The sequence below is a fragment of the Sturnus vulgaris genome, chromosome 3 (assembly GCF_052056855.1).
Source record: "Sturnus vulgaris isolate bStuVul1 chromosome 3, bStuVul1.hap1, whole genome shotgun sequence".
Classification (NCBI taxonomy): domain Eukaryota; kingdom Metazoa; phylum Chordata; class Aves; order Passeriformes; family Sturnidae; genus Sturnus; species Sturnus vulgaris.
Window position 1 is genome coordinate 77,186,273 of NC_142245.1, and position 26,934 is coordinate 77,213,206.

Below are 26,934 nucleotides of genomic sequence, written 5' to 3' on the forward strand. Positions count from 1 at the left end.
AACCTAAGGAAATGTTCAGTGAAAATCCACCTACTTAAGCTGCAGACTGTGATTTCTGTGTGTACAGTTCAACTTCTGGCACTGGGGAGAGAGAATTTGCAAGATCATGTGTTGATGGCAAATTATTGGAATTGTCAATTTGAATGATTTTGCATTAACATTTTCTGCTTTTGTCCAAGGGAAAGGCAGAATGGCAGATGTGGTGTGGAAGTTTTTTTAGCTTAGGGTCACCTTAACACAGAATTATGGGCAGAATTCCTGCCTTACTGTAGTTACCCACTGAACTCTCATTTGAGTTAATTCAAATCACTGTTGCACCCACAATGATAAAAATAATATAAAAGTAAAGGCTCCTCACTGGAGCATAACAAAGGCTATCTACAGGGACACTTAACAAGAAAGTGTGCTAGGCTACATAAAGGCAAGTATATCCTTTTGCACATTAAACAGGTAAAATTGACCTCAGTTAGGGTTCAGGTGATTATAAAATAGAGCTCATGTACCCAGTTACTTCCCTGCTAGACTTTTCACACTCCTTGAAGGTGCACCCCATTTTTCACACCTTTCTCCTAAAACCCTATCACCCAAAGCCTTGCCCATCCTGGTTGCTCCCCCACAGTCTGGAAGCAGGAGCAGTCAGTCAATGTGCCAAACAAAGAAATGTTGGACTTTAAACTCACACAAGGAATGTTTCACCACTGGAATGATTAAATGAATATTAAGGCTATGAGCATTCCTACATTCCTGGAAAGGACCAAGAAACGCACAAGTGCTGTGTTCCCAAACCTCACCAACAGGCCTTTGTCACCCTGCTCCTGATATATTTTTTCTTGTGCACAATGTTTGAGATTTTTCGGTTTTATTGCTTGGTTTGAGTATTGGTTTGTTTGTTTGTTTGTTTTTGTTGGTGGGTGGTTTTTGTTTGTTTGTTTGTTTTTATTTTTGTTTTTTGTTTGTTTTTTTTATTTTTGTCTGGGTTGGATTGTGGTGGTGATGGATTTTGGTGTTTTGTTTTTGTTGTTCTGTGCCCTTAGAGTACATTTTTAATAATTTTAAGCTACATTCTTAGAATTACTTGCTAAGTATTTTGGAGAGAATACTTAGAGGATAATAGCTATCTTTTTTTGTTAATTTTTTTGGTTTTTTTTTTAAATAAAAATACATGTAAATACAAATATTTATAAGAACTTAGATGCAAATGTTTCATCAAACATAATAGAAAATATGATTGTCACTCATAAGACTTTGTTCACAGATTTATTAAGCAAGAAAGAAATTCTCCATACACTTTTTTTCTGACTTGGACATTTTTGACTAAGAAAAGCAGTTGGTTGGAAAGCTCCACAAATACTGAATACATTGACAATAATTTCTCAATAAAGCATTTCTTTGGAGTTTTACTTGCATATATCTAGTGGGGGGATAGTTTATTTTATTTTGATTTCATTTTTTTAAATTTTTTATTAATTAAAAATATAAATTATAGAAAATGCAATCTCCATTTTTTTTAATGGGTCAGCGTCCCAAACATAAATATTTTTTTTTTCAGTTCAGCACAGAACTATAGCTTTTTAGCTTTGAATACTGGGCTGAAAAGGCCAGCTGGCATAGTTCTGGTGACAAATGTCTGAAATCTGATTTCCTGTCATAGGAAGCATTACCTTCAAATAAATTAGCATGGTTGCATAGAATTGAAGGAATAGATTCATAATAACTTTTTCAGTTGAAAATATCATTAAAACACAGATATGAAAGATTCATTGCTAAAAGGGCTAATATTTGAATGATGAAAAAATGAGATCCTTACCAAGGAAGATTAATCAGAATTGTTTTATGTTTTACTCCGATCTGTAGAGCAACTCTGATTTTAAACAGCTGAAGTTTTCACCCCAAAAAAATGGAGTTACCCCAAATTCAGTGAATACAAATAATTTATATTTTTATATATTTATGTATTTATTTATTTATTTATTTATTTATCTGTGTAACCTTCAAAAATATTTGCCCAGCACCTACTTAGGAAAAAGACTGGATAATTCCATGATTACTGCTTTAATCAGAATGGATGATCTGTGAATTTCCCTGCTCCAGGTTTCTTGTGTAGTCTCAAGTAAATCACATCATTTTATGCCACAACACAGGAGAAGATAATTTCATATCACAGACAAAGGTGGGATTTTGTTTTAGAATGAGGGGAATGGAAGTTTATCAACATCATAATAAAAACATGAGTTACTCTGTGAAAGGGAATATAGCCCAATCTGCAGGAAAATTTGCAGCTTATTTTAAGAAATATTGCAAAGTTTTTGTTGAGCTAATGCAGTTTTGCTCATCACACTCTCATCTGTCCTCTTCCAACCCCAATCTCATGTTGTTAGGGCTTAATTTCAGTTGTGCCCATTGTACAGAAAAAAAAAAAGTAAATAAAGTGGACTTCAAACTTTAAATCATCAGTTCCACACTGATTATTCTGTGTGTGTGGAGCAGGTGCATATGTGGAGTAGAATGGAATGGAAAATTAAAAGATTAAATGAAAATAAATCCATGTACTTCCTTCATCCTAATGGTAATGGGCAGCTTTCACACACAGTAGAAATATAGTGTGATCATTCCAGAATTCTTTATGCTACAGTGCAAAAGAGGAAAATTCTAACTGCAATCTATTTTAGTATAACTTCAGATTAAGTAAAAATCTTATTTGAGGTAATGTTTCCTTTCTCTTGGGTTTCATCATGCACAAAAAACCACAGAAAACAACCACCCCCACCCTCTTAAGCCACTCATGCCTTTAAGAGATGTGCAATTTATTATTATGTTAGAAAGGATCAAATTTTTTAAATTCTTAAGAAAAACTGGTTGAGTTTGGTTGGTTGGAATTTTTTTTTACTCTAGAAAATGATTTCTATTTTAATCACAAACTACCAGTAAATCGTATCAGGCATAAATTTATCAAAATAATCTAATATAAATGCTGTCATTCAAAGTGTTGGAATTCTCAGATGTAAAATGAGTGAAGTATTTTTCTAACTAAAGTCTAGTGTAGTATGCAAAAACCCAAAAACCAAAAAACAACAAAAAACTCCCAAATCCCAAACCAAAAAGCATGGAGCTATATCTGTATTATTTCTAATTATTTTATTTTATGTTAACATCACTAGGAACACCAATCTCATGTCACTTTTTTTTTTTTTTTTTTGTACTTTTGATTGGTTTTGGCAGTTAAGTCCATCTGGGAAAGATGGATGACAAATCCGACTTCTTCTAGGCTCAATGAATTATTTTTTCTAGGTATCATGATTGCCATTGCATTCTCTTGGTAGTGAAAACAGAACTAGGACTCTAACCGGGTTTGCTAAAGAATTTCATGGAAGACAGACAGAAATAGTTTTCAGATATTTGTATAATTAATTTAAGATGCCTCTTTTTGAGATTATGATGTGTCTGAAAGAATTTGCACTAGATTTCCATCATATCAGTAAAGGTAAAAAACAGAACTGTGTTAATTCTATGCTTGGATATACAATTTTAATGACTGTGAAATTTTGACGTTTGTGAACCTTCAAAACATTCGATGGGTGTGAGTGGACCAGATCTTCAGTTATTATTAAGATAGATGTGCAGGGTTATTGGCTCTAAAACTCTTTTTTCCTCTCAATCTTTACCTCCCCAAGACTGAAGAGGCAAAAGGCACTGACAGAGAGTACACCAGGATCTCCCATCTTTTCTCCTGAAGGCTTTGATCAGCATAGAAATAGTTCTAGACACTAAAAATTGGATTGCATTAGTATTAATATTCAACAGTGTGATAAATGAAAATAAATTTGCATTCATTTCATGCTTCAGACCAAATGAGACATTGCTGATAAAAACCAAATACATTCACTTCATTGTTTGAAGGTTATCTTTGCAACTATAAAGGTTATATTTTGTGTTTGTTTAATGGAAGATCAAATATTGCAATATGAGATGACAGACATCCTGGGAAAAATTTAATGACTCAGAATTGGGGCAAAACCCAATAAACATAGTTTGTCATTAAAAACAAAATAGGAAAGGAAGAAAATATATTTTTTCACATTTATTGGAATATATTTATAATTTGATGACATTTTTAAGTGGCACTATAATGAGACCTTTCAAAAATGAATTCATTGGTAAAATAACTAATAGTAATTCTGGCATTCAAATTTTAATAATTAGGTTTAGAAGTCTGCATATTATGGATCATTACAGACTTGAATTCAGGATTTTTTATCTCAAGTGAGTGTCCTGACCATAAGGCAAATAGTAATTGGAGAGTTCTCTCTTTCTTAATTTTTTTTTTTAAAAACCCTTTAATGAAATCTAAAGAAAGCTTCCCCCCCCCTCCCCCCAAAAAATGCAGTGGCTAAAATTATATATTTCCATGCAAGTTTTATTTTGAACAAATCACCATTTTTCATTTATATGTCTTTTCCCTGAATACTCCTGAATAGCATTAGGTCTGAGGTTTCTTGCCTCTAGTCACATAGAGGAATGAAGGATGTTGTTTAACCATCTCTCCTTCCTTTTTTCACTTGAAACACGTCTCTCCTGCATGTTATGCTTTACATTTGATGAGAAGAGGGAATTGCCTCTTTTGCATTATGACAAAAAAAAAAAAAAAACAAACAAAACTGTTGCAATTCAAGGAGTGATGTTATTTCTAATGATGAAATCATTAGAAAAGAAAATAAAAGAGAAAAAAAGAGTTTCTAGTGTTTGAATAACCAGAAGGCTGTGTGTCTTTCAGAAAAAAAAAAACAAAAACAAACTTATTTTAACTGTGACTACTGAAAGCTTTGCAGTTTGTTGTTATCAACAGCTGGCATCTGTGCAGAACTGTCCTGTATGACACTGGTGTTCCACATCTCATATACAAGCAGCTTTTATGCAGGACTGAAATGGCATCTGGCTCAAAAATACCCTAAGGACAGTCTATAGGAAGAAAAATCTCTGTAGCCAGATTTCCAAATTATTGTGGTAGGCAACTAATTCCAAACAGAAAGGTAAGACAAAAAAAAAAAAAAAAGAGAGGAAACAAAAGATATATAGTTTTCTGAATTCAGAAGTATTTCCAACCTGATCTCTCTTCTCCTCTGTACCTCACCAGTTGGAAATCCATAGCTGCCAGAAAATCTTTCAAAATAATTATGATGCAGAAATTTTTCATCTTGGAGCAATTATACATACTAAATCATGATGATTAAACATAAGTTACCTCTATGAGATTTGCTGATTTCTTTCTGAGAAAACAATCACAGCTAAGATGGAAAAAGAGAGGTAGGAGACCATGTGGATGGAGACTTAGGCTGTCATGCACTGGAAATAATTTTTTTTATCAGTGATCTGAAATGTTCCATTACAGAAACAGAACCACCTTCACCCAGCACATGATTCAGAGGTTCCACTTTTTTTTGGTCTCAGATGTTTGCCTAAGATTGCACACAGTACTTAGTCACAGAAAACACCACTTTGTTATCCTAAATACTAATTTGTGTTTGATGTTTCTGAGGCCCAAAGTTACCTCATGAGCCTTAGCAGAAGTGTGAGAAGAATAAAAAAGGGCAAGAGATGCAGCTATTGTTTTGTGTGCTACTGAAGGAAGATCAACTTGGCAGAGGGTACATGATCTGGCCCACTGGGCTGAGTGTTAACAAAGCCAAACTGGTGCAATTATTAAGGTCCCTTGGAAATGGGACCTGCAATTTTGGGATTTGGCACTTAGCACTGCAGTTTATGTGAAAAACACAAAGAAAAAAATACCTACATTTAAAATAATGCAGAAAAGGAGATATGTTTTTAGAACTGTACATTTCTCTTTATTAAGACATCACATTTTCAATCTCCTAATCAAAACAATGTAAAGAGGCTTGAAATCATTTTATCCTACTAAGCCTAGAGCTCTGCTCAATTATCATCATAAAAAGGAATAGCTTTTGTTCTGCATCTCACTGCAATTGGTTTTCAATAATTACCTCTGTCTTTTTGCCTATCCAGTTTACAGAAAAGATTGGAGACTATGTAAAGTTTACATTAAAAAAAGTTCAAAAACTTATTATCTGAAGATAAAAATTTAGCCTTATGTTCACTGCATATATTATGGCTTTTGTGGCTTCTTTTCTCTTTGAATGACACGGTCAATGGTTCATCACATTTGCACCTCAGAGGCAATTGTTACCCACCCATGTGTGAAAATAGCAGAGTCTATTTAGATTAAATTGCTCAAGATCCTCATGGATTGGTAAGGGACAAATCACAACATTTTGCTTGAAAGAAGATTGCTGTTGCCTTCCACATCATGCATTCAGGGCAAAATTTTAAGTACTATGCAAAAGCATTCTCAGGAACACAGAGAGAATTCAAAATTCATTCCGCTCCTTCTGCTCAAGGAAGATGGTGTACTTTAGAAAAAAGGAAGAAAGAAATGACAACAAACTGTGTTAGTTACTTGTATTATCATTTAAGACCTCCTACACGATAGGAAAAGTGCAAGAATACAGGAAAGCCTCTAGAGGAAAATTACATATCAAGAAAAAAAATGTGTTATTTTTCTTACAAGTACAATACATGCAATAAATATAGAAGTGTACATTAAATATTTAAAAATCATCAATTCACTTGAAAACCACATGTAAAAAGTAGGACATTATATTTGAAAATATCTTTCCTTAAAGTATTGAATAAATAAAGGAATAAAATTCAACAGTTTAGGCAATTTTCTATTACAAAATTATTTCAATTTTCAGATTGCAGTACAGCCTACCTGTGTTTAATTTGAGTCATTGCTTCAATCAGTTTGCTGTTGACTCAGACAATAGTGTAAGTGAAGGTGGTCTGTACTAAATAGAAATGCAACTATAATCACTATAAACATTAAAAACAATAGAATGAATATAAACTTTTATCCAAAATTACATTTTAAACATATTCTCATCTTGAACATAGCAAACATATTTCTTTAGATAAATCTGTCTTTGAAGATAGGCTGTTCTCATTATCTTTGTTGCTTGAAATTACACCAAATATATTAAAGTAAGATTAAAATGAGGTGCTACTAAAAATATTGCATGATGAATTTTATATAAACAGTATTTTTCCCTGTGGTAAAATTATATATCTAGGGCAACATAAATAAAGAAAGAGATAAGAAAATCTTGTGAACTAACATGAAAACAAGGAATTCTCAATTCCAAGATTATTTAGGTATGCATGATAAGCAAGATATGGATATTTGAGGCTATCAGTAAAAGTGCATTCACATAAAATGCACCCAATGTTTATATTCAGCATACAGTGAAAAAAATTACAGTAAATTAATCATAATAAAATAATAAATCCTGTTCAGTTTAACTGTGCATTTTAAAACTAGAGTCAAAATCCTGGAGCAGTGAAATTGAAACCCTTTTCTTCGTCTTGGAATATGATCTAAATTTCTTTCTAACAACACGGTAGAGGGAGGAACACCAGTACTGTAAAATCTCCTTGATCACAAGTTTTGGTTGGGTAATTATATCAAAAGAGAAGCAAAATATCACCCTTACTTCGTTATCATCTCTCATAGGAATGTTGGATAGAAAAGGGTTCACTTATAACAAAAATACATTACTTTACATATGAGTGCCTATAGACAGGCACACCACTGACAGAGGCAAACATAAAGACACGTCTGCATGCACACACCTGTGAGCACACAGACACACCTGCAAACAGCCACGATGATGCTGCAGCACTGCTAGAGGTGGGCTGGAAGAGCTGGATGTGAGGCTTCTCCAGCTCAGTGGCAAGCTGGACCTAAATTTTCTACTGGATTTCAAGGACACGCCAACTCAGCACGCTTACTAAACTTCAAAGGGCGCTGCAGGCTGTGTGCTGGGTAGTGCTGATGACTCTGTACAATACACACAGAGAAGCTTTCTCAGTTACAGCTCCACAATTGAGAGCTGGTTCCTGGGGATGCTGCACCCTGCTTCGGGCCATGCCCTTTTCCATGCCTGCCTCACCGCCAGCAGCATCCTCCGTCCTCTGCCTTTGACCTCTGGGAGCACAACAGTCCAGTCCTATTTTCTGCAGGGAGGAACTTCAGGACAGAAGGGGATTCCCTGCAGTTCTGCATCTCTAAAGTATTCCCACAGAATGCAGAAATGATTTGGTTATTCGTTTCCATGACACAAAAAGATGAAAAATGCTGTATAAATATGTAGAAGTTTCTTTAGCTTGGGAGTGTAACTCTATCCCATACAAGGAACAGAGAAAGCTTTCAGAAGAGACAAAATGAAGAAAATTACTAAGCAGTCTGTGGACAACCAGACGTTCTTTGGTGTTCAGTATATTTTTTCCTGAATAACTTATTTATTATTTCTGGTGTGTATTCCAAGGAAATATTCATTTGAGTATGTAAAGGAATTTGCTTCATTTAAAGATCACAACTAGAGTTCCTTTTAACAATGGTGCCTACTTTGTCTTTCACGTACAGATAGAAAAGAGTAAAAATTAATTTACAAAAAATATTGCCTAGACATTTACGTAACTGTGACAAATAAATAATTGTTTAGAAATGTGTTGCTGATCAAGATATAGTCATCCTAAGAACCTTGAAAGATAAACATACAGAAGACCATCTATGTTTATTTTCTGCTAGGATTTCACATTTAGAACTTAACAAATATTTAAAAAGCAACAAACACATAAAAACAACCAACAAACTTTTCTCTTTTCATTCAAATGCTTACAGCATTGTGGCAGTGCTGCATTTCATGCATTTTATTCCAGATTTACAGGGATGATTTCAAATCCCTGGCTAATTTATGCTGAAGTCTATACCCTGAGATGAACTATCTGTAGACAGACCGCTCCTCTCTTCCTCAGAATGTCAAAATGTTTGAATACAATGTTGTTTTCTTATTGCTCACTGATTTCAGGAATGATGATGCTTTATGCCTGGTGGATCACCTAATCTAGAGACTGGTCTTTGATTCCCATCTTAACAGCTGTGATAATAGGAGGATGTATAGAAAACAAACACAGCCATGTGGTGAAGATGCAAAATAGTTAAAGTTTGATGTTCTCTACTGATTAAAAATTTGTAAACTATATTTGGCTCTAGTTTATTCAATTTCTAATTATACTGAAAATCTTAATCCTAACTTATTCCTCAATAGACTTTTTTAGTATACAGTCAATGCTCCTAAAAGAGAAAACTAACAGAAGAAACAAACAAAAACAAACAAAACCAAAATTAAAGTAAGAAACAAAAAAAAAAAAACCCTCAGAATACAAACAGTGGGATTCTATTAACTTTCTACAATTTGCAATTAGAACAATCAATGTATTTGGAAAAAAAAAACATGTTCTTTTTATTAGCCTTCCTTGGTAAATCTTTTTGGTTGAATATGTGTTTTAATATCTAATTAGTGTTGGTTTTGATACTCATGAGACTTTATCTTTTCAAGTGAAAATTGACCAAGACTGAAAATCATAGGAAATATGGAAAAATACTTTTAAAATTTTTTATGAAAAGACACATATATTACTAATCGAACTAGAATCAAGAGTTTCCTCTATTAGCGAGATTATACAAGATTTGAAGTACTGCTGAATAAGTATCATGACTGTGCTTACAAAAATAGAATATTTTTAATTGAGACAAAAAATTTATTTTAAATGCTATCAAAATGAAGAATTATGATCTCTGTTTGACTAAACTGTGTGTTGTCAAATAGCAATCTCATCTTTAATTAAAAGCAATGAAGAAAAATGTAGCAATAAATATCAGTCCATTTCTCCTCTGAAATTATTACTTGTTTTATTGATGGTTTATTTACTCTGTTTTCCAATTTTCATTTTAATCTTACCTCTGTCTGAAAGTCTGCACAGTTAGAGTCTTCTGAGCTAATCAGACAGCGTTGAGTTACTTGGATAAATTTGGTATCCTGGGCTAAATTTTGTAAAACTTAATGTCACAATTATGGTTTTAAATTTTACATACTTCTAAGTAAATAAATGAAGGTCATGAATAACTTAAGAAAAATTATGTAAAAACACCTTTGATTTTGACTTAAGCTGTTAATAAATTGCAACTTCCTCACGGCAATACAAATGTGTGGGATGCTGCAAAGACTTCTAGAGTAATTATCTGTCTTTTGAATTTCCCTCTTCTGAAATTCTCAATATCTTTTGATATCTGAGTATGCATCAATGGTGTATTCTGTGTCTATTTCTGTGATGTGCAGAGAGAAGTCAGATTCTTGCTTATCTATAATTGCACTGCTTTGTCCTCTCATGTAGAGAATAGGGACCATTTTATATCTATACTTTTAAAAGTTGAAATTTTGAACTAAATATGGCAAATACTGCACCCTTTCTTTTTAAATTCTACACATATATATAGATGATGGTGATAAGTAAGTTGTCATAGAGCTAAACTAAGTGTAGATTATTTCAGGACTCAAGACTGAATCTACAAAACATATACTTGTGTAACTTTATTCATTGCAAGCAAGCCCCAGGGATCACTGGCATAACTTGGATTCAGGCCAATGTCCTATTATTTTGTCTAATATATTTATAGTATAGAATATGTAAGTATATTTTTAATATGTTCTGCTAATTCATTCTAGGTGTATAATTTTAGAGTTGAAATTTGGTATTTTATTTAGAAAGGTACAAGAACAGAAACTACAGAAACATACATTTATAATTATCTACTTTCTGCCCATTGCAAAGTAATCTGCAACTTTTTCTTACCACTAAACCAAATAACTTCATTTTCATTAAAGGTTTTATACAAACCTCTCAAAATTTGCCCCTTTGAAAAAGTTTGTCTTTGTACCTACAGTCATTTCCCACCACCCAGACAGAAAATCCCGACTATTTGAAAGCACAATGTGGACTAATCAATGTTATCTATGCGCAGCAGAAGATTAGCAAATTGTTCTAGTTTTTATCTTCAGCCATAAGATTGGCATTTAGGCCTATTGTGCTCTTGTGGACACTAATATTAGGCAGTATTTGAAAAGGAAAAGCACTTCCTGTATAGAAGATGTTCAGCACTAGTTTTCAACAGAGACTAAAAAAGAATGTTTTACATTTGCAAGTACTATCACAGATTAGTCTGACACAGTGGAAATAAAGACATTATTTCAGTTGTTTTTTGTTTAGTTGTACACTGGTTGTCATCTCGTTTCTGACTCTGTGGAGAATATTAGCTACAGAATCCCAGGCTAACCTAAATCCATCTTAATCTTGTCTGACACAGTTTTTAAGTGGCTCTGAATGTACTTTTTTCTGTTTCTGTTTGAGAATTATGGAAATGTCTACAAAGCAGCAAGCAACGATCAGCACAGTGCTGCCAAAAGCATATTTACAATTTGCTTACATGATATCTGTTTATGCTGTCTTTGAGATATAGGCCTAGAAGACAGCCAAGTTCTGATATCATCTGTGGGCTTCATTGTCACAGTTAGTGACACTTTCTTGAAGATGACAGAGGAGCTTTTCCTGTAAGTTAAATGAACATGAGATTTTATCAGCTTTTGACCAAGCTCTTCTCTTTTTTTTCACCAAAGATGGGCATAAGGAAATAATAAGGCTCCAGCTGCGCTTGTGCATGCCAACTATAAGGTAATTCTATTGTTTGGGCATATTGACTAAGTTATTTCTTGAGGCTTTATCTATGTTGCTAAAAAGAGACAGGGAAATCTACCACCCTCAGCTTGAATCTGGCTCAGGGTTCAGAAAGGGTCTTTCCAGGGGCAGAGGAATGGAGAAATTTTACACGAAAGCTTTCTGATTTTTTTAAGTCTACTCTAGGAAGATATTTCACGTCGGTGATAAAGAGGATGTGCAGAGTTGCAAACAGGGGATGGTGAAGTTGGTTACAATGGTATCTGTTAATTTTGGGATTAAGGTGACACTTTTGCAATGACATATAGCACTTCAAGAAAGTATTGCTCGAAATGTGCAAATGATGTGGATGCGTCTTGTGAGCCAGATAAGAAAGATTGTTTCCTGAGGGAGTTGCAAGACAGATGGCATTTGCAAATGAAATGGCAGTGATGACAGATTTTGCCCAAGCAGATGTAAGCTTCTTCCAGGGAAACAAGAAGTTGTTGAATGAAGCAGGATCAACATCAACACCTGCTAGAATGGCCATCTGAGGAGATGCTCAGATAGCCATTTTGTTACGTTCTGGCAGCTAGAAGACCACAGTGCTGTTAGTTTCTGCCTTGGAAATTAGTTTTGTTGTTTGTTTGTTTGTTTGTTTGTTTTTCCCCAAGAAGAGCAGTCAAAGAGGGAGTGGAAGAAACATATGCAGCAGGAAGTAGACTGATAAATACAAAACTTCAGCTGCTACATGCAACGAGGTATGCAGCTCTTATGAACTTCAGGGGTTTCATTACCACTGCTGTGTTTCTGAGATCTTCAGCCACTTTTTCTTGGGGTGCACAGGGGAAAATGTGGAATCTAATCATGTATTTAGACACACTAGTGACACCTTTGATATGTGTATGAATGACAGAGATGAGCAATTTCAAACCACTGGAATTCAATTTTTTTTATTAAAAGCTGCTCTAAATCCGTATTACATAACAGAGTCAGCATTCAATTACTTCCATAAAGCAAAATAATTGTAATAGATATTCTAAATAAGATGGCAAGTTCGATTGCAGTTTAAGAGATGTCTTAGTGGAAATAAATAGTTTTTACAGTCCTTAAGTTTGTTTTATCTCCCAAAGAAATATAGAAAAACAAGGATGCAAACAATGGATTTCACCTGTTTGCTTAGTTCCAGATACCAGGGTGAGATAGGAATCAAGAAATATGCAGAAATAGATTATGATAGTGACTAGATATATTAGTAAGAGTTTCAAAAAAATAATTGAAAGGTTTTGTTTAAGGAAGTGGATGGCATTTATTTATATCTTGTTTAAAACCAAGTCAGCCTTTTGGAAAGATGGTAAAACTTTTAGTTTTAAGAATTAAAGAAAATATTATGTGACAAACCTGTATGTTGAATTAATTTATGACTTAAATATTACAAAATTATATTCTCCAATGTGTTATTAATGAAGGTAGTTTGGTCCACTCTGAAATATTCATAGAGTAACACGAAGCATTGTGTCATAAGCCATCGTTGTTTTTAGATGAAATGCTGTCAGTAAAACATTCAGGCAGCTACTGCCATCACACTGGCGTTTTTCTGCTTTTGTTTAAGATGACATGGCAGTAGAGGTAAAGATGTAGATTTTCTCAACTGTGGTGGGGCTACCAGCAAAGCAGGTGTTGCTCGGTGGGTAAAACATTGCAGAAACAATGAGAAGGGGTGTGCTAATTCCATTCTGAGAGCACTCTCAGTTTTCCAGAATATCAACATCTGAGGAGATCCAGACAATTCTTAATATACTGACTGAAATTTTAAGACTGTTTTGCAGAGCAAACTGGAATATTTGGGAAGGATGTTTGTGTCATGGGCAATCTATCACACAACGTTCTCATATTATTAAGACTGAAAGAGAAACTGTAAATTTGTTGCTTTCTCAGAGAGCAGATATACACAAGTTGCATTAACTGAGTTTACCTATAGCAAAAACAACATAGTCTAGTCTGAACAGAGAACATGAGAAGATTTATTGTTCAACACCTTACAAAATATATTATTTACAATGTTTTTGTAAATTTGGTTTGTGGGATTTTTTTTGTTTGTTTCATCTTTTTCTTCTTGTATATTATATAGTACAAAAAACCCAACCAAAAATGTTATATTTGCAAAGTTGATTAGGAATTAGTGATCATTTTCACAGAGTCACGTGTAAGTATCTTGCCAATTTCCTTAGCATGAGTTTTTGAACGTTTTAGAAAAAGCTTTATTCTTTCTTTTGCAGAATTAAAGAGTTGAAATAAATTACAGGGGGAAGTGTATAATAGTTCTATACAGTATTGCCCTAGCTATACTTGTTTTTGTAATTTAATTTTGTTAGTGCTAACATTAATAAGTCTGAAGTATTTTATGCTTTGGACAGTTATGCATTTTCTCTGAATATTAAAGATTTCAACTTTTGAGCTTGTTTCCTTTATTCAGTAAGTGTTACATATATATCATACAGTAAACCTTACCATGTAAATACTGTAAAGCAACAAAAAATTTTGGAATAATAATAGACCTAAATGCACTTTGCACATATATTTCCCTCTGAATATTATATCAAAAAATATTTTGCCCCTCTTTAAATACACCCTGTGTCCAGCATACATTCATACATCCCTGGGCTTCATACAGAATAGGATGAGAGCATTTTTCTGTTCTGTGGAACTGGAGTTCTTGTATTGTATGTCACAGTTAAGTTTGGCTGTCAACTGTGCTCTAATAACCTGAAGTGCCATCCATTGTGTAACATCGTATATAATGCTCAATGACCTCAGAGCATGTTGGAGGCTGATCATATCGAAGTGGTTTCAGAAAGAATCATATTTCATATATACTTGCTTTGTGTACCTTTTTACTTCTCTTGCCAAAAGTGGAACAAACAAATTATAGATTGCTTCGATGTATCAAAACATTTTTGGTTTTGTTCATCCACATGCAGGATAAATGTGGTGTCAGGCTGCTAAGGTTAAAAGATGGGATGCTGGACAGTATTGAATAAATAACATATTAAAAGGAATTTCACACACATGAGGAGGATCCTCTGGCTATTTAACATGAAGGTTAATGAAGGAGAAAATTTGCCCTCCACTAATGCTGCAAATTTTGCACAGCTCCTGTTTCACCATAAGTGCATTTCATTCACTATTCCTGATTTCAGTACTGTTTTCTGTTACCATTATTCTTACACAAACACATATAACACTACTGACAGATACCAAATAATATGGAATACATATGTTCTGGTGAACTAAACAGGGCCAATGCATAGACTTGCACATGGACATGTGGTCATTCATACTGTTAAATTCTTAGCATGGCCGCTGAAATAATTTTGGACTAATCAACCAGTACTCTCAGAGACTATGCCCAGGCACAGTTTGATGCTATCATAGGCCAGGAACACCTCCTCCCAAGCAATCTGGATGCAGTTACTACAGTTTGGGATAAAAGAGTGTTTGTCTGTACAGAAATAAGATGTGCCAAGGCAGATGGCAGCAGAACCAAAAAATGGTTTGTGATGCATTCTCTTCATTAGCAGAGGAATAGACATGGATTCTAGACAAGTAATAACATGCACTCCCCATGTGACTACATCTATTTTGATTTTGCATCCTTGCTTTTAGCTATGCAGTGTGGTGAGTGATATTTAACAATTCAGAAGCCATTATGATTTATGCACTACTATAAAGATTTTATGTATTTCTTTTTAACTAAGGAAAGTGGATATTTAAAATCAACTTAATTCTTTATTAAGACAATGTTTTGTGATAATATTTCTTTTATAAAAGTGTTCTGTGGAAGTCATAAATGATTCTGTAGAAATTTATGTCAAACTCTGCCTAACTCCCAGAAGACTTGGAAGATGAGCTGATGCAGGAGGCATGTCTCACCCAGAGTGTTGCATGTAATTTCTTTCGTGACATTCACGTCTGAAGCTAAACCCCTGAATGTCAGGGAGACATTCAGGATTCTGTGTAGTACTGTCTGTAGAGAGTGTTTAACCTTCACTACAGTATTTGCTGGGGGCATTCTAGTCTCCTGAATGCTCATAGGAGGCCACAGATACCTATGGCCTGTTTTGGCAGAACATAAAATCTAATGCTGAGTAATTTTCACTTCAAACAGAGCTTTCAATGCAATTGAGCCATGTTTTTTCAGCATAAAATACCAGGTAGCATTTAGGCTTCAGGATCTTCCAGTTTCCACAGTGTCAAAATTATAAGGATCTACCTTGGCTAGCTTAGTGGATTTTGGATTAAGCACTATATAACAAGTCTGGAGATGGTGCAAGTTTCCTGATATACTTCATTCCTTATCTTCTAAACTCATATTATGCACATGTCCTGTTAATAATCCTCTGTCCATTACAACTGTGAGTACAACCTTGCTTAGAACTACCCAGGCAGAAAAAATTCTTCATGGTCTTCAGTTACAGGCTGTTTGTTATATATTATTCTCTTTTTAATTTATTATTTGATTTTCAATGTTAGTTTTGTTTTGTTTTATGTGACAACATTAAAGTGTCGACTTTAAAGTTGAAAATTTTCCTGTAAGAATAGTGATATAATCTCAGGGTTTTATGGTTCATAATCTTACAGGTAACTTTATTGGCTCAAAATCTAAGTCATATGTGAAGATGCAAAATTTCATAGGATATTTTAGATTACCACCATAGCATTTTACAGCAGAAGAGCTAATGTATTTTGGATATAGGTACAGATTCAGTACCTGTGGCAGAGTCCCCTTAAAAAAAAAAAAAAAAAAAAAAAAAGAAAAAATCCATTTTCCTTCTCAAAAAGGGTAAGAGAAATTTTTTTTTAAATTAAGTATATAAATAAATATTCCAACAAAAGAAGGGGAAAAAAGAATGACAACTTTCCCTAATCCTTTGACTCAACTGTAAAGAGATTGAAGCAATCTGTTTTTAATTAATCTAAACTTTTTGTGTCAGTGACCTGAAGAATCAATATTTACTGTTCAACAAAATGGTAACTGAACTCAAAGTGATGTCATTTATGTATCTGCATCATATTCTGAAAGGCCAACCTCTTGTATAAAATCATCACTTCGTTATTTTTATCTGTCCACTCCAGGAATAAAATAGTGAAAGAAATGAATCTATTCCTACTCTTGACATATTTTAAGCTTATTTCCTATTTAGAACATACCCCTATATAAAAAAAAAACAAAACAAAAACCTTTTTGACTCCCTCATAAAACTTCTAAAACTCATCATAAACTTCCTTAATAAAACTTCTCTTTTATCCAGACTAGTAAAGATCATTTAAAAAAAATTAGTCTTTTCAATTTACCTTTTTTTTTTTTAAAGCAGACAGCAAATGTACAGATTTGAGTGTTGTGGTAGCTGACAATAAAATATATCAATAGTTTCTGTTATAACCTACAGTGTTTGCTTGAATTGCATTTCACATTCTCCACTTCCATTTTCTCCAGGCAAAAGGATCAAGTGTGTTAACTCACTTCTAAATTCACCTTCTAAACACCACTTTGGCCTTTGAACAATTGCAGAGTGCTGTGGTTAAATAGAAACCTTTCTGACTGACAGTGCTACAGCCTAGGTCATTGCACACTTTTCTGCAAATCCAGTCTGAAATTCCTAGTGCCTGTTTTTCACAGGAAGCAATGGCATTCTGCTCCTCTTGAGGGACCACACCTGTCTTGAGGAGCCAGACATGAATAGAACTGCAACTAGTAACACTTCTCAGAATATGCCTAAATCTCTGGCTAATAAATAAAGCTGTTCTATACTACATAAAGAAATCTGGCTGTTGTTTTTCTAGATGCTGCTGAAATATTTTTACAGGAATCAAGGAAGCAATAAATGAAACTTTGTCTTCTACCATTCTTGGGAAAGTGGAACTTGCCTTTCAAGTAACCTATTTAGATAAACAGATAGAAGGAGTGAGAAATGCAGGCTTTCAAAAGAGTTGTGAAAGCATGATTTGATATTTTAGTATACATGTCAGCTGAAATATTACCATTAAAAATGACACATATCTTCTACAAATTTTTTCCCAAGGAACATCCCCTCTCATGGCCATTCTTACTTTTAAAATAAATCTGACATTTATCTATAATCTTTTTTTTTAATTAATGACTTATTTTAAAGCTGTGTGAACCAATTAATACACATATTACGTTTTTACAGTAGGACATTGTCGGCAGCCTCTCCAAATGTGCCATTAATAGCATGAAAAATGCTTGTTTGAATGTTTATTTTCCTTCTGCACTGTACAAAGGAAGTATTTTTTTTGCTAGAATGTGTGAATATATAACTCTTAAATGCATCATGAGCTGCTGACAGGAAATTTATAACTTGTGCTTCCTTATCTGCAAACAACATGCTCCCATTATGGAATAGGTCAAGCATTCTTTTTGCCTAAACCACATAAGACTGATTTTTAAGGCTCTCCTAGAGACTGAGAGGCTCTTGCTGAAAGACTACTATAAGATAGTAGAAGGTTCAAAATATTTAAAAACACAGAGGAGGAGAATACTTACGAAAAAAATCTTCCTTCAGTTTATTCATCAATGTGCGTCTTGAGAAATTACAATGAAACCAGAAAATTACTCTGGAATGATACCAGAAGTATTGTAAATAACATAAAACAAAAATCTTGGAGGAAATTGAAAAAGAGAACATAAAATACACATAAGCATAATTGAAAAGAAAAAAGTTAAAAATGAAGTGTCTCAAAACAATTTGGGTAAGATTTATATGAAATAACTAAAATCAGCTAAATTTATATCTATCTACTTAAAAATAATAAAAAAATCTGCCATTAATATACCACTCATATCTTAGTAGTTATATCCGTCTTCAAATTTGAGACACATGAATTAAAATCTGCTGCAGTCGTCTTCTCATGATGATTTCTTCTGACTTCCTTGTGTGCTGTCTTCTGTTCAGTGTAACCTGATTTTCTCAGAGCACTCCTTGGGAAGACTTTGTACCTCTCCTCTCACTGTACATGCTGAGAAAATTTGTGGCATAAAGCAATTAATGTGATCATTATGGACATGGATTCATAAGGTCAAAGGTATTTGCTTGCCTATCTACCAAATTTTTGTAAAAGTTAAGATGTTAAAATCACTGAGAAGTTTGGGTCCAAATAATTGAAGCAGCAGCAGGGTTACAGAGCTTCCTGAGCATTGTGTGATTTATTTTTCTAAATTGAAGCATTTAACAAAATGAACATCTTTAGCTCGCATCCCAAATTACTTATTTACTTACTACCAAGTGACTGAACAGTCAAGACAATATAAAAAATTACTCTTCTCCACAAGGGTGTCAGAAGTTATCTGTCTCCTATGCTAGGAGTTATATCATAGTCAGTGAAGAATTAAGCCATAAAAGTAATAAGGCTTGGGGAGTTATTCAGTTAAATACAAATTTTTGTCAGATACTGTAAAGTGTCGTGTCCTTCATCTGCACCCAGCTGCTGCTGTAGAGAGGCAGAGATCATCTGTAACACGGTGACATGTCAGCTTTAGGCACAGACCCTGTGTGCTCATTTGAAATGGCAAAAGACAGCACTATGTACAAATCCCACCTTAGCTGCTTATGCTGAGATGAGATTTGCTGCTCTCTCATCTGAATTAATTGCATTGACTGAATCTCCACTGGACATAACAAAAGACTTGATAATATACACATTTGGGGATGTCTGTGTCCAGACATTCAGTCCCACTGTCTTAATTTCATGATGAATTCTATTCTAGCTGGCCTTAGTGACAACTAATTGAAAATATTGTAACAACATCAGCAACTTCTTGACTCTGATGAATGTTAATTAATATTTGAGGAGACTTGTTTCTCCTTAGGTGAGAAGAATCTATACCTGTGAAGCTTATTTATAATCAAAATTACTATCTGATTAAAAGTTTAGAGCCATAAACACAGAAACTTTTAAGTTTAACTTTTAAGTTTTGCTAGCCCAGAGAGCTGGAAAGAATTCTGTCATAAGTAAATTACAATAATGGCAAAAATATATGGAATAAAAGAAAAGAAATAGGATAAAAATAGATTAATGAAAAGAAAAAAAAAATGCTTGGATAAACCCAAGATAATAAGAATAATAAACGTGCTTCGTAAGATCCTGGACAAAGTTTAGTTTCATCAATTCTTGATAACCATTCACCCATTTTCCATTCTGTCTTCATTAAGCACTAAATACTGAAGACAATAAATTAGTCCTCACCATGTTCCCATTGAAAGAAGTAGTAAAACTCCGACCAATTTTAGTAGATCAAGGAATCAAGGAATAACACTAAGTTTGTTATTGAAAAGGCAGGTTTGTGGATATCTTGAAAAAAAACCACTTTAAAATCATATCGAACTAGTTTCTGCTATACTTCTATTTTTTTCCCCTTAGAAATACAGTTGTTCTAAATCATGTTTTGTTTTTCTTCTTGCAGAATTAAAGAAATTGTTAAATTGTTTGTTTCAAAGTAGAGCAGGCAAATAATGAAGGAAAGTACTCAGAGATTTCTTTTACAGATATGAGCAACAATTTCATATTTCCTTCAATAGATATTTCAAAGGCATTCTACAAAGTGGGAGTTTTTTTGAACTCTGGATATTTTTAAGTATAAGTATAATGCATGCTCATGGTCTATTTATTATAAAACCGGGGGGAAATAAAAGAGAAAGAGATGTATTGTGTACTCTCTGTGATGAAGAGTTTTCTAGCTCCTTTACTGGAATGCAATCCTTAATTGGGTTTGCATAGTGATTTTTAACTGTCCCCTGATGAATGTCCCAAATGTAGAAACAACTTCAGGCATGCTGATAGAGTTCCCTCTTTCAGGGACCTGTGTATCTCATACTGCCATGGTCGTTTGAAAGAATGCACTACAATATTTCCACCATATTAATGCTGCATACTTGTGTTGTATAAATGCTAATTAGCTCATAGCTTGTGCTGGGAACCTTCCAAAGCCAGGATGGATTAATTTGTCTCCCTTGTCTTCTGGAAAACTTGGGAAGGAATTTAGGGAAGAGGGGGAACTTCTTCAGAATCACTGAGGACTGACAAAGGAAGAAATGGGATACAATACAATTTGAGATGATCTGTTCACATTTAGGACACTAGGTTTGGAGTAAGGATGTACTTTTCATAAATAGGAAGAATGGATTTGAGCTGAGGGAAAGAATTAGTGACCTGCTTTCTAAGAAGGAGTATGTGACAAGCCTATGTCCTCAAAGATTAATTTAACTAATCCCTTTCCATAGCAGAAAGATACTGCTGATGAAATTGACCTTATCTGTCCTGAGAAGTTCATACTGTTCTATTGAGAGACTTATGCTTTCTAAATATCTTGTGGACATTATTTTATCTGGGGATGTGGACATGTTAAATGGTGCAATGTTCTGTGTTCAATGTGACTCATGTGACCAATTACTAATAACCAGGGTTGTCATGTTGTAGACAGAACTTTTGATCACATATACAGAAGGAGAGCAAGTGAAGGCATGAGGAAATATCTGGGAATTCACATAGTAATTTGTTTATTTTTTAAAAACAATCTGCAAGTCTGCTTAAATTACACATAGCAGAATTGTGGTTTGAGTTCTGTTTTTCTTTTGTGTTGCTGACCAATGAGAAAATAAATTACAAAACAGAAGTACAGAACTCTGAAAGCAGTAGGTAGAGACCCCAACAACTCCAAAGAAACCTGTGTTATTTAAGCCTAGTATTTGAACTTTTTCTTTTTTTTTTTTTTTAACTTAAAATTGTTTTTCAGTGATTGGAATACATACTACAGTATCCTCTATTCCTGAATTTCCTCAGGCATAGAACTGCAATCACTCTATATTCTTTATATACATTTGAACATTACTCTCCCTGGAGATTCCTGTGGGAAATATTCTTTTCTCTTTTTACTTCAATCAAAATCATCAGCCATGGCATATCGATTACCAACATAAAAAATAACTCCGCAAACATAACTAAACAGCAAAAAAAGATAAAAATCATAGGAATATTTTGGTGGTGTGCAGTATTTTCTGCTTCATGGGAAGTTCTCAGGAGAAGCAGACTGAAATGTTATGAAGAAAGTCTTAACATTTGCTTCACACTGTTCAGTAAGAAAGATTCCCCACAGAACAACAACAACAATAATAAAGGAAATGTATAAAGTAAATTAAATATTAAAGAATTAGTAAAGAATTACCAAAGCACTGTAAATAAACAATTTCAAATTGAATACTATTTCAAAATTTTTTTTTTAAAGGTTGACTTACCTGTATATGAAAACGTCACTGTGCTTTTATGCACAACACTTATCAAGAGTGAATTTGTTAACCTTATGTTTTTATGTCTTGCCTTGAGAATTAATGTGATTAACACAGGAACATTGCTGGTCAAATGGCAAAGGACATCTCTGGCTAATATCTAATCATCTTCACTGTCAAAAACATTGTCACAGCATCATCTGGCTAATAATTAGAAAGATATCAAACAAAATAATTCCAATTCCTCAGAGAAGGTTTTAATTGGTTTTAAATATTTATATGTGAATACAGCTTTCTTCACCTTTATTCCTTAACAATTAAACTATACAAAACCCAGTCTAAAATTTCAATCCCATTATTTCCATTCATTAGTTTCTTCATGAACTTTGTGACCAATACCTGAATTTTGGGTGACTATCTTTAGCTTTCCCCCCCCCCCCCCCCCCTCATTTCTAATGAAGGAAGAATCTGGAGAATCTATTATGGATGGACATGGTGGAAGTTACCATACTGTGGTAGTGCAAAAGACAAGTCAAAAAAGGGAGAAATGCATTTCCCTTGAGAAAAAGCTTTTGATTCTGTCTTGGGGGACTCAGGAGTCTTTGTCTTGATCTGAGTGAGCTTTGCTAGCAGTGATCTTAAAAGGTGAAAATGCAATACAAAATGCAGAACTAGTTATGATGGCATTTAAAGATCCTCTTTATGTAACACTCTTATGGGGGGAAAAAAATCAAAAAACCAGAAGACTTGGAGCATGGTAGCCAAGATAGTTTTCTTTATGGAAGTTTGTTTGTTTTGAATAATTTCTGTAATTCTTATAGTGTTAAATTTTACAGAACCTGTCCATGAGATATTTTTTGACAGCGATACATTCTTCTGTTTTCGAACAATTGTTCATACACTCTTTAATTCAGCTCTTCATCTGATGTTGCACTTCATTCTCTGGAGTGACATGTTTTGACAGCAAGTTCTTGTGTAACCCAAATTTTAGCAGAACACAACTAATTGTTACAATCCACAACATCTTCAAGTATCTGTCTTTGTCTCTGTGTGTAAATATGCACATAACCCAGTCTGGTTCAACCAAAATGTAACCAAATATATGCTCTCATATTAATTTCTTCCATTTGGACATGAATGCATATTACTTAGGCACATTGCACAAGGAAAATACAAAAGAATAGCCTGTGCTCCCAACACACACATTTTTCCTCTTCATTTTTTAACTCACTAGAGGACAAGTATTTAAATTCTCTACCATGAATTTCCAGTTATTTCCTAAAAGAGATTAAGCTAAAAAATATAAATCTAAGACCCTTATATATAAACAAACACAGAAAAGAAAAAGTAATAAACTGCACCTCTAGCAGCCCATTGCGAATTACCTTGTGATTTACCCTTTCCATGAGGAAAAGACAAAGCTGCAGTGTGGGAGATACCACGAAAGTAAATTGTGTGCTCCTCCACTTTCATGGATTACCAATGTGACAGAATGTGTGCAAGAAAACCATACCACGAGATATGAAGGAGTGGTTTCTTAACAGTGAGAAATGCCACTGCTTGCTCTCTTTGGTGAATATGTACAACTATTGAAATGTTTCATTTCCTAGATTCTCCAGAGTCCTTAAGAATTTTAGTCTAATCTGAAAATCTCCAATTAAAGCATTTTTTTATATTTTAACTTTTTACATAGGCACAAAACACCATGAAATTGTTGTTCTTGTTTTCTTTAAAACACCTCCCCCTCAGACTGAAAGCAGGATAGATTTTGAAAAGTAGCAACTATTTGGATAAAAATACGTTCTTTTACACTGCAAACTTCAAACCACTGGTAAACAAAGGTGCTCATTCCCAGAAAATGAACAGAAGATATTAGTCTTTATATGCTTTCTACTTGTACTGAATGTATTAAGGTTATAGTTAGTTTTGTAGAACTTGTGTAATATTAATTTTTTTTGCTTGTACAATCATTTGAGAAAATGGTATTTTGACACTCTTAGATAAGCCATCCATCAAAGACCTTTGGCAGTCATGCATTATGTCCCTGTATTTAATTATAATATCTTCAGAAATATCAAGGAATGGATCTGGGTCCTGGACCTGTGGAAGGAATGGTTTCTAGGAAGCACTCAATGCAAGACAGTGGGCCATGCAGATGATTCTTGATGCCAGCACACATAAACACACTCTCCTGCTAAGGCGTTGAAGTAAATTGTGCACATCAAGTAGGAGAATTAGCAAGAAATTTCTCAACAAAAGTTAAAGGAATCTTCCCTTATATGTCTGTCCCTCTGAGAATAACCACAAAACAATTTCATGTGGCTTACACCTGTGATTCTTGAGAAAAATATTAAGATACCACAAAAACATTCGGGTAAGCTAAATTAAGAAGCTATGTAAGAATCTCAAAATTCTGATTAAGGAGCTTATGCTAACTATTCTGGATAGTATCTTATGCTCTGCAGGATGGCACAAAGATATCTCAGTTGGAGGAAAGCAGTCCTTAAAACAACTAAATGTATATTGCTATGAATCTGAAATTGAAATCTAAAATTCAAAGCACATCAAAACAAGCAAAGTATGAAGTCTGGTAACCAGTTATCAATTCATAAAGTTTTGTCCATATCTAAATATATAATTTGTCCAAACATTAAAAAATTAATTCAGATGAACAGTTTAAGAATATTTTCTTGTATTCCATGTCTTTTAAATGTACATGTTGACTCCATGTTTCTTTCACTACCTCGTCAGTTGGCAAGTTTTGAGTTATAACCTTTCCACTTCTAGCCATGGAGATTATTTTATGTGATTGATTGGTGTAATTAGGCTGTCTAGTGGAGCAGTGGCAGTTTCTTGTGCTGCCAAGCAGGAGGGAGCTTAATGCTGAACTCCCACAGCCTGGGGTGGCCAACAACGGACCTTCCATGGAGAAGCTGGGCCTGACCTTTGAGGAAGCTGGTGGATATGTCACTCAAAGTGCAGACCTGCTGAATGGGAGCAGAAAGCAACTGATCATGAACCTCTGATAGCTGGATACAAACTGGTGGTTGCACAAACCTCTAGTTAAAGGAAACAGTGATGAGGTGAGAGATTTTTTGAATATGAAGATAGGCTTTTTGGAGCAGGTTGGAAGAGAAGATAATTCTGCATTGAGTTTAAAACTCATGTCTTCCCTACTACATCATTGCATATGATGCAATGTGCAATGATAAGAAAACATATTTTAAAATATTATAGCCTTGAGTAATAATACTCTAGCCCAATGGTGTTACCTTGTCTTATACCCAAAGATTCAGACAGATCTTTGGCATTAAGATATGGTCTGATCAAGAGCCTTCATGAGATGACTGCTTAGCAAAAGGGTTGTCTTAAAAAGATGTTCCAAAATTGTAGACTAATTAATCCCCTAATTAATTCCCCTGAATAAGGTATTTGATTTTGTGCATCCATACCTTTTATATACTTGTGTATAAATGCATCAAAGCTACCACTAAAAATATCTAGATTAGAAACAGAACCCCCATATTTATAACTCTTTTTGTGCCATGTCTACATAGGCATTCATGTTTAGTATCAGTCTTCACCCTTTTATGTAGGTTTTTTCCTCTCTTCTTTCCTGCACATTACAATATTAATGTATATAAAGTGATGGCATTCATTCTTATATGGCCTGAGAAACTAAAATAATTCTAAATCTATGTACAACAAATGAAAATACCATTACCTTGAAAAAAAAAAACCCTCCATAATCTCTATTAATTTCGTTTTATATATAATTTAAATTTACTGTTTCAGTGGTTCTTAATTTTACTGGTCTTAATTGTTGCAATTAAAAGTCATTGCACGGCAAATCAAATGTTTTGTGGTTCTAAACAGCAGACAGACACTAGATGTAGTCCTTGATTTACCAACCTAATTAGAAATGTAACCTGTTTGAAGAAATGGAGGTTAAAATAAAATCAGGATGAGTGGACATGAGTCCCAGAAACTAAACTGTCTGTCTAGAAGAGAGTCACTGGAAATATAGGGAGAATCCACATAATCTTGATGAAATTCCTTTAAAAGGGGTGCATATTGAAAACAGATTAGGGTTATTAAGGAACCAGACATTAAATATTTTTGGCTGATAAAATCTCAGAGAAGGATAATTATTCCTTTTTGTGCAGATAGCAACAGTGAACTCCCTCTCTAAAAACCGTGCTAAAAATTTCCATATCACAGCTGCCCAGAGTGCATAACAAGGAGAATATTAGTAATGTCCAGATGCACATAAATCTACAGGGATGCCTCTTGCCAACAGCAAAATGAAAGGGATGACAGTGTCAATCACATCCAATAGACTATGTTAATGCTTTTCAAACAGTTCTTTCACACTCGAAAATAGTGCTCATTAATAATGTATGGTCCAGTATGAAGAAGAAGGAATGTTGCCTCCAAAACTGATAGAATTCATTGTTCGGCTCTATACCCGTCTGAACAATAAAGCTCCATTTCTGAAGGACAATTTTTCTTTTGTCTTTAGGAGTGTGCTGAAATGATTTCAAACCTATTATACTAATTGGCCCCTTTAGTTTTAGTGCGTGTGCTGCAAATGTTGCACTTTAAGAGCCTTCTCTCCCCCCCTGCCTCTGTCCCCCTCCGCTCTGACTGGCATTTCTGGATTGTATGAGTAACTCACCAAGCTTTTCAGAACTGCTGGGTGGGTGACGGGGCAGAGTTTTTCTCTGCTCCCCCGCTCTGTTGTTTGAGCAGCTGTCAGGAAGGTGGGCCTGTGGGTTTGTAGATATATTTTGAGACTAACAGATTGTAAGCTCACACATGAGAACAGAAGAAATACTTAGAATCTGAAAAGGTTATCCACCCCTTGGAGACTAATCTCCTAATATACTATTTTTGTCAGAAAGTACCTCAATTGCTTCTCAAACAAGCCCATTATTTTTGCCTCACAAACCATTCAGAGTGATGTTTAGAATGGCCTGCTTATAGAAAAAAGGTCCTTTTATACCTGTGT

The 26,934-nt window shown here is 34.2% G+C and overlaps 1 long non-coding RNA gene across 1 annotated transcript in view; it reads right to left on the reverse strand.

Annotated features, from left to right (window-relative positions):
• Positions 1 to 1,294: 1,294 nt before the first annotated feature.
• The window catches only part of LOC148224430 (uncharacterized), a 95,074-nt gene continuing 69,434 nt past the window's right edge, over positions 1,295 to 26,934 (reverse strand). Inside the window, exon 4 of the long non-coding RNA XR_015802596.1 lies at positions 1,295 to 18,258. This is a non-coding gene — a long non-coding RNA (uncharacterized LOC148224430). The remainder of the gene's footprint in view (positions 18,259 to 26,934) is intronic.